Source organism: Cryptomeria japonica, chromosome 7 (genome assembly GCF_030272615.1).
Source record: "Cryptomeria japonica chromosome 7, Sugi_1.0, whole genome shotgun sequence".
NCBI lineage: Eukaryota > Viridiplantae > Streptophyta > Pinopsida > Cupressales > Cupressaceae > Cryptomeria > Cryptomeria japonica.
In genome coordinates, this window is record NC_081411.1 from 335,690,763 (window position 1) to 335,700,956 (window position 10,194).

Consider the following 10,194-nt stretch of genomic DNA (forward strand, 5'->3'; position numbering starts at 1 on the left):
AGGCTAACCTCACCCCCACTAGAACTCACCGCCTTCACATCATTAGACATGGTTTTGTCCTTCAAATTGTGGTTAAGAGTTGATTGTCTAGCAAATCTCCTATTCCCTTTTATGCTTGGGATGGACCACTTCCTTCTCTTTCATTTTTATCCCATCTTCATTCTTGGCCTCCCCCAAAAGGGTCTTTTTCCTACTATAGAGGCTTGGGATTTAACCTCCTCGACCAACCTCTCATCCTTCTCCTCTATTATAGTCTAACTTTTAAGGAAAGAGAAGGGGGACCTTAGAGAATATTTTAGATTTGGGGGTAAGGATTTAGAACTCATGTAAAGGACACTCTACAATACTAAGAGAATTAATAAGACAATGGTGGTATGAGAAAAAAAAATGAGTCAAAGTTTTTGTATAGGATCTCCTTCATGGAGCTTTCCAATGAGAAAAGAAGGTGGTAAGAGAATCTTACAAGCAAATTATGAAAAAGCTTAATCAAGAGCCAAAAATGTTAAATGAAAACACATTAAAATCTTCCTTCCAAGATAAAATTACCTTATCAAGTGGTTGCTTACCTCACACTAGGGGGTAGGGAAATCCTCTCTTTTACAATAGCCACTATGGTACTTTACAAGCTATCCATCACACATAAAGAATATATTTATGCAATCTTTATCTCTACTACTCTTCAAACATGCTATTGTTATTCCTTTAGTTGAGAGACTAGTGGTTGTGCAAATTAAATCCAATATCACTTCAAACTATGCACCTTCAATATTCACCTTTCCCATATTCAAGGATTGGGAAAATTTTAAAAAGGGAGGGGTCAAAGCCTCTCATGGCCTGAAAATATGATTTGATGTCACCTCTTTAAAATATCTCCCACAAATCATTGATGTTTTATAGCTCACGACAAGATTGGGGTTTGGTTCTCACTCTACCACCACCAATACTTTCCTAGATGGAATGAAAACAAAAGAGTGATGAAGTGCCAATATGTAAGGGAAGTAAAAGGAAATCAATGCCATTACAAATGTGCCAAGACTTAACTTTTAAATGCCAACTTTGTATCTCATATGGATCATTGCCTTTGTATCCCAAAATTTCCATTTCTTTATTGTTTTCTAGATTGTGAGCTATCATTTTTTTTAGGTTTCTTTGTACCCCTAGCATTATAGTATTAATCCAAATTATAGTATTAATCCAAATGTGATTAATATCATTCAAAACCAATGTTTGACTTTTTGCAGCCTTGTGATGCTTAAATTAAGTTGATGAGGAGATTACCAATAGAAAAGAAAATAGAGAACAGGCCCCAAGAGAGGGATATTAAGGATCAAAACAAGAACACAAATACCCCAATGAATAAGGATCAACCAAACATGAGAGTTGAAGTTAAGGAGGTAAACAAGAAGTATGATGTTCCTTATACCATTTTCCACATTAACAAAAAGAAGATTAACATCGTTCAATAAAGCATTCCTATGATAAAATGAAATTTTTAAGATTTGGAGGACTTGGTCAATATCATTATCAACTTAAGTAAGAAAAGCCTTAATTTCACTATTAATAGCTTCAATATCTCATACAAGGATAATAGAACCAACTCAAAGAAGGGGAAAGCTACTAACATAATTCCAATGATGAGTCTAACTCCCTAAAAGTCAAGTTGTGCATGATATTTGAAGAGCATGAGACCATGAGTAGGCTTCATGACTTGGTTGAGTCTCCTACTAGCTAGGTAATGGCTCTTTGTTCTTATTTTTGTGTTTATTTTTACTATTAGTTTTGATATATTGTTTTCTAGCAATTTTATTAAAATTTATTGTTTTATTTGTGATGATAATGTTTTGGCTTTGCCTTTGAACTTTGTAAAGGAAGGAAACCTTCTTTTCCCCTTTATTTTATAAAAAAAATTGATAGATATTATCTATAAATAAGTAAATTTTAAATAGCTATATGTAATATCTTTTAAAATAAATACCTAGAGTTCTTAGTATTCAAGATATTAATTAGTTGCTATATTTCTAACAAAAATTTAGATTTTAGTATAGTCGTTGATATATGTATGTGAATATTATATCAAACATAGAATTTATGATTTTAGAGTTTAAATTAATGTTGAGTTTGTTTATATAATTTTTAATAATTTATATATATGTTAAAATTTAATCTCTTTATATTTAAAAAAATAAACAATAAATTTTTAGTTAAAAATGAAGATATTTATTTTAAAGAATGAAAATAATTTTAAATTTACAGACTTCTTATAATTATCTTTATATCATAAAATATTTTTTAACTTCAATATTTATTTCATCTCTTAAAATTTTGGTATTACACAAGAAATCCTTCTCATCACAATTGTTATTATTTAGCAACTTATTATTTTTAATTATAAAATTTATTAATACCTACCAAAATTAGTATACTATTACAATTAATCAATTAAAAAAAAAAATATTATAACCAATCAAACACACTTTTATAATTTTTTGGTGGTATATTTAATTGATTGATTTCATATTCCAATGACAACAAGGGCTAAAATGTAGTTCTTGTTAGAGTCCATGATAGTTTGCAAAATGTTACTAAGACAATTTGTTGGAAATATTGTTATTGATGCCAAAGGAGCATGTTGTACAGATAATTAGTGTGGATATTCCTGGATTCTTACCACTAGTAGCACTATTGCAATTTTAGGTTTTGTGCTTGCCTATTAGGGTTATCTATTTGCCCTAGCCCAAAATCCCTAAAATAGTATGCACCCTTGTTTCTTTTTGTTATTTTTCAATTTTGAGTGGCTTTGGCTCATACTCAATCACTTAAATTACATCTTAAGCCTTTGTATTTGTTGGTGTAAATAATTATTCATCTTGGATATTATTACACTTACTTAAGTTTACTTAGGAAATGCATTTCATAGTAGTTTGGGTATGAGACACTTGGGTGTTTGTGCCAACATTGGGATAGTGTGTGTAGGAGAATTTCCACCTTTTATGGTGTTGATCTTGTTGTTACACTCCACATTCAGTGGGTGATCCACCTCATGTGGACTATTATATTGTTTCTCCTACCTACCCACACCTATTTCCTACCTACCCTTGTTTCTTATTGAGCCACATGTCATGTTTGTGTGCTCACATATCCATATAGCCTTGTCTATATAAGCAGGCACATATTCATTTAATAATTGAACGATTGATCATTTTCTATTGATGAGAATACAGTTTATTCTTGTCCTATATTGTGTCTCTATTTTGTACATTTCATTTGGCTCTTGATCTTGGCAAAATCTCACATGGTATCAGAGCCATTAGAGCGGCATTGATTCATCTTGAAGAGGCATTATTGCGACGTCAAGAGGCAGATCTGAGGAGCAGCATCTTTTGGAGGTGTCCTAGACCAGATCCGACCTCATCATTGCATCCAGGTGGCCGTTTCCATAAATTTTGGTTATAAAGTCGGCCTATTTTGGTGAGAAATTTTTTTCGCCAATTTTGCTATTATTGTACGAATTTTGAAAAATAGTTTCAAAAAATATTTATATTTCTGCAAAAAATATTCTGAAAAAAAAAAAAAAAAAAAATTTCGTCAAAAAAAATTTGAAAAAAAAAAATTTGCGGAAAAATTAAAAAAAAATCAATTCTTTTTGTTTGGGGGTCCGAAGACCCCCCCATAACCCTTGTAGGTCTCGGCTCCACCACCGGCGGCACCTCCACTGGCGGCTTCACTGCCCTGCTGCAGCACAAGCTGGCGCCGCCCCTATGACCAGCTCCCCCGGTAGCTCCACCCGCCGTGCCTCCCTACTCCTCGGCTCCCCGGCCACCACCGTGCCGCCCTGCAACCTCCCGTCATGCAGCTTCCACCACCGCACCTCCCAGCCTCGCTGCCACCTCCCGCCGACAACTCCCATCACCGGATTCTGGCGACCATGCACCGGAACGACAGTGACTACCAGCGGGGCTTGCCTGAGCACCACGTCTACAGTCTAGTTGGTTGCCCAATCAGCCTAACACGTCATCAGCTACATTAGTTTATTTGGCCAATTAGATCGCACTAGGTCAGCGCCCAGTCAACCGTGAAGTTTTGGCGACGGTCATACAACTGTCAAATTTAACCCTGTAGTTCGCTGACGTCATCATTTTTCAAAAAATTTGCAGGCCCCTCTCATTGAGCTTTTTGAATTTGTAGTTCAACTTCAAATGGCCATATCTTGCTCATTTTTGCTCCTTTTTTGGTGCAATTTTTTTTGAAATAGGCTATAATTTTGTGTACTTTCACGTGGTGGAATTATTTTCTGATTTTGATGGATAGATTTTTCAGAATTCTCTATTTTTGGTGACTGCACCTATCCAATCCTTGTTTCTGCAACTTCCAAGTCTCCGTTCGGGCTCATACAAACTCCTTTTCAGGTGTCATTTTTTTTTAAAGTGCATTATTTCTTGTTTACTCTCAGAATATGCTATCGGTTTAAAGAAATTGTGGGTAGAAATTATACTTTCATCATATGATCTTATTTGGCCAATTTGGCATTTGTATTGCATAGATCTATCTTTCTGATCTTTTGCTTTGTAGTTCTTAGACTATTGGGGCAGTTGTAAAACAAAATTAGAAGTCCACCTTGCCATTGTTTGCAAGTGGCCTATTGTACATGCACTACATATAAAGTGCCAAAATCATCATTTTTTGGGGGGGTACTTGATTGAGTGAATTTTGGGGGGTGTCTCTTGTGCTTTTGTTCTCTTGTGTTCCTTCCTTTTTTCTGCTATGAGTTCTTCTAAGTTTCCTCTCTTAACTCCTCATAATTATGCTACTTGGAAAATTGATGCATGGAGTAAACTTATGGAAAAAGGACTCACTCATTACATTGATGGAACTATTGCTGCTCCCGCTGATCCTAAGGTTGATCCAGTTGGTCACTTGGATTGGCTCACTAAAAATATCATGGCAATTGGTACCTTAAGAAAGTATGTATCAAAGGATCTCATTTTTCATATTGAGAAGTGTACTCTAATCAAGGATGCTTGGCAAAAGTTTCAAGACTTGTATGGTCAAGTTGATGAGATTAGGGGATATCAAATTGATAGTGATCTCACCATGTTGGATCCCAAGAACTTTGATATTATACAAGATTATGTCACTAAGGCAAATGAGTTGAGGGCACAACTCAAAGATTGTGGCATTGATAAGAAGGATACTCAATTGATCTTCAACTTGATGGGCAAGCTTCCACAAGAATATGCAGCATTTGTTTCTAGTTTCCAAATCCATAGGATGACAATGGATTCAAGCTACACAATGCCTACATTTGACGCTTTCACTGAAATGTTGATGATGGAACAAACTAAGTTGATAAGCATGGGCATTCTTAAGGCTTCTAAGTCTCAAGCATTAGTGGCAAATCAAGGGAACAAAGGAAATCAAGGAAAGGACAACTCAAACAAGAAGAAATGGTAATCAAAGCCTAAGGACAAAGCATCATCCTCTCCACAACAAGGAGATTCATCCTCTTCCAAGAGGGATAATTCACCAAAGAGGGAGAAACCTACTTGTGCCTATTGTAAAAATTTTGGTCATGAGGAGCGTCGTTGCCATTTTAAGAAGATTGATGAGCTCACACATATCCTCAAAAAGAATAATATTGATTTGCCTAATCTCTACAAGAAGGATGATTCATCAACTTCCACTTCCTCACATTCAAAAGGAAAAGAGCAAGCATTCATGGCTTCTACAAGTGGGAAGACTCACTCTTTTGAGACAAGAAAAGGAAAAGTTCTATGTGCTACTATCAGTCATGATTCAGAGAGATGACTTCTAGATTCAGGGGCTTCTCATCATATGGCATCTTCGTAGTCTATGTTCTCTACATTTGAGCCTTGCACCATGCCGCAAATTTTGATGGGCAATCATACATACATGGATGCGATTGGGAAAGGATCTATTGACATTGGGGATAACTCCTTCAATGATGTGTTGTGTGTACCCCACTTGACAAACAATCTCCTTTCCATCTATCAAATCACACATGGCGCAACTAAGAGAGTTGTGGAGTTCACACCTGAGTCAGTTTTCATTAGAGACTTGGAGATTAGAGCTATCATTGTGACTGGGGTGGTTGATCATGCATCTCGATTATACTCCTTTTCAGATTTTGTTGATGATGATGATTTCACATTTGATGATTCTACACATGATGATCACACTTCTTGTGATGGTTCAGATTTTGAGGAGAACTTTGGGCACTTGAACATGGGGATTCTCACATGTGACCCCATTCTTGAGCCTTGTATTTCGTCTCCTCATATTGATATCACATCACCTATTGCACCTGATGATGCAGATAGTGCGACAGTTTTGCCTTCATGTGATTCAGTGCAGCAGGATATTCATTGTCTTCCAGCTTCAAATTCATGGGATGATTACTTGACAGACATTGCAGGTTTGTTTGTGGAATCCTACATTGCAGATTTGGGAGACATCATTGATGACATTCATCTTCTCTTTGATGAAGATGATCCTTCTTCGATTGTTGCGAGGGCACACTCTGACCCTCTTGTTCATTCTCTACATGATCATTCCTTTGAGGTTGATATGATTGTGGATACTTATGTACAACAGTTGGAGGAGGTCTCTTTATTTTTTGAGGAGACATGTGAGTCTTTGGGACATGTTCTACATCCATCTCCACTAGATCTTGGAGTGCCTTTTTCAGCAGTGTGGCATAGTATGCCACCTTTGGAGGGGGTATCTTTCAACATCGACATGGGGACACTTGAGCAGTTTTCAGAGATTCCATTCATCATGAGTTTTCTTCATACATCTTCCCTTCATGATTGGGGAGACTTCATGGATACACCTTTGGTTTTGTTTCTTCCTAAGGGGAGGAATGTTGTTCGACGTTCATGGAGCAGTTTCTTCATACATCGAGCTTCTATCATTGGTGCAGATTCCTAGCTTCCTAGCTTCTATCATGGAGCAGATTCCTAGCTTCTATCATTGGGGGCTTCCTAGCTTCTCTTCTTCTCTCATATGGGGGGGACTTTTTCCTCACATGGGGTTTTGTCCTTCACATACTTCTATGAGAGTTCTTTGTATCTAGTTTTCATCTCTCTTTTGGGGGAGGGTTTTTTCCCATTGGGTTTTTCTCTCTTTCACCACTTTGTGAGAGATTTCATTGCATTGGTTTTCATGCATTTGCATTTGTACATGGGTACCTAACATGGCCTCATCGTTGGGACCCATCTTGCATTGCTTAGTCACATTGTAGACTTAAGTGCATTCCCCTAAGTTGCACTTAAGGGGGGGTGTTGGTGTAAATAATTATTCATCTTGGATATTATTACACTTACTTAAGTTTACTTAGGAAATGCATTTCATAGTAGTTTGGGTATGAGACACTTGGGTGTTTGTGCCAACATTGGGATAGTGTGTAGGAGAATTTCCACCTTTTATGGTGTTGATCTTATTGTTACACTCCACATTCAGTGGGTGATCCACCTCATGTGGACTATTATATTGTTTCTCCTACCTACCCACACCTATTTCCTACCTACCCTTGTTTCTTATTGAGCCACATGTCATGTTTGTGTGCTCACATATCCATATAGCCTTGCCTATATAAGCAGGCTCATATTCATTGTAACAATTGAACGATTGATCATTTTCTATTGATGAGAATACAGTTTATTCTTGTCCTATATTGTGTCTCTATTTTGTACATTTCATTGAGCTCTTGATCTTGGCAAAATCTCATAGTATTCATGGGCTTATTGGCCCAGCTATCCTAATATTTGGTTATCCCTAGTCACCTTATATTATTTTTAATTTAAAGGTTGGCTTTTGCTACATATGGTCCCTAGTTGTGTTCAGGTCAATGCCAAGTGACACATTTTTATTCACATTGTGTCATCTCAAGAAGCAAAATGCTAGTGCACTAAACAAAGCTTTGATAGTGTGCAATGTTGACACGTGTCATGGTATCACACCATCATGTGCTACAAATGATTTTTCTTTGACAAGATTGTAAAGTTGTGCACTTATGACACATGTCCTATTGTTAGAGGTAGGTCCCAACACTCTTTATTTCTTCAACTAGAGATGGTGGCCCCACTTCTCCATATTGCAACCTCTTGCTTGAGAACATACTTCAAAGTTTAGAAACTTGTCAAAGTTGTGAAGTTGTGTGGTCATGCCACATAGCAATTTTTTAAACTGGACCCAAGTCTTAGCAAAGCACGGATAGAATATTTCTTCCATCTTAGTTCCACATGCTTGCTCCTGACTAATTTCACAAGACTACAAAGGTACAAAGGTCTAAACTTGGCAAGAACATGATGGTGCAAAGTTTGCATGCATGTATCAATCCCATCGAAGTGATTAGAGCTATTTGAAGAATACTTCCACATGGCAGTTTCATATGTAGTGGTAGGAGGAGAGAAGAGGAGCCTAGCCATGACCATGATAATGTGATAAACTAACATATGTCCATGTCAATTTCACTAGGATATGTGTTCTTCCAACTTAGATTAGGATGTTGTTGGTTGTGTGGACCATGACTAATGAGTTGCAAAGGGTGAATTTTTATGTTATTCTTGAATTGTTGATGACTATTTGCATAGCGTGTCATCTAGGAAAAATATTCAAATTTGATCAAGGATAGTGATTATCATTGATCCTACCCATGCAATACATGATCAACAACTCATATTCAAAATTGTAGAAGGGTGGCTAGTTTCTGATGGGTAGTTGGCACACATGGCCAACTCTGGTGATTAGATGATTCTTATCATGATTGGATTATAGCATGTTACTAAATTATTTTTTTATCATTTTGAGTTTGACATCTTTCTAAATTAAGGTGTGTGATTTATATATAAGGAAGAAACATTTTTTATTGATTGGGTGTTATCCACGTGGTGCAAAAATGTTCCATCTTTTGTAGGAAAGCATAACTGATAAAATTGTTGAAGCAAAGTTGATTGTTCATCATCCAGTGAAAAATTAATTTTGTAGAAAAGAAAAAGAGGTTGGTGCCTCCAAATGAAAGGGATTGGTATCTCTTGCTAATTTGGCTCTCAATTGTGGGGATTTGTGTCTCTAGTGGGTTAGTGCTTACAAGTTGTTGGATATTGTTGAGAAGTTTGTTGAATAGTGTTTTGTGATTGATGTCAACATATTCTTTCACATGTTCCAATGTTCCAATGTTGTAGTCTGATTAAATGAGTTGGTTTGGTCAGTGTGTTGCAATTGAGTTGTTGCAGTTTAATGGGTTTTGAGACGCTTATCTCTAGTTGATTCAACATAAGTTTCAGTGGTTTGCATGATGATTTGATTGAGCTATGAGGTTTGGTATTGAAGTTTGTTTTTTCAGTTGTTCGTGTTATTCAATGTTCTAGTTTGTGCTCCACGGTGCTTCAAAATTGCAATATCTTGGTTTGTGGATTTGGTAGAGTATTTGGGACATTCAGGTGTGTCCTCAATTCTGGTAGTTCATGATTTGGAAATCCATAAGCAAATATTTTAGGTTGACAGACAATTATGTTGGTGTTCTTGTGCTCCAATAAAGAGATGATGATGATTCTAGTAATCTGAGTTGTTGCGGTTGTTGTGATGCAATTCATGTTGCTTGTGAATGTTCCTAGATCGTGTTCTATCCATTTTGTTAGTTCACATTGATCGTTGTACATGCTATTGATCATTTTCTTGATCCAGTGGTGTTCTTTGTGTTATGCGACATTTATGGAGTTGTAGTGTGTTGTGGATGTTTGAGGCATAATTATTGGAGGTGCTTCATAATTGTGATGTTGATTTGGGTCCATACTATGTCTTCGTCCACATTGTTTTAGTTCACATATGTTGTTGTAGCGTGTGAGGTTATTATCTTGTAATTTGTATTAAGGGTTTAGTCGACCTTGAAATATAGGTTGATGATTTGTATACATTCATGTAATATACATTTGTGAGAGGCATCTACATGTGCGGATATTGTATTGATCACTTAATAGCAGAAGAGAAGAGTGAAGAGGTGTGTAAGAGTGTGTAGAAGTGTAAGAGCATAGTTTGAGTATATGTGCTTATTCAAAACTGTAATCAGGCATTAAGAGATGCTATTTTCTCAATTCATGTAATCCGGATTGTTGTCTGAATCTTTTGTAAGATAGTGAGTCTTCCCCAAGGTTGTAGCCCTTATTGTATCTGAGC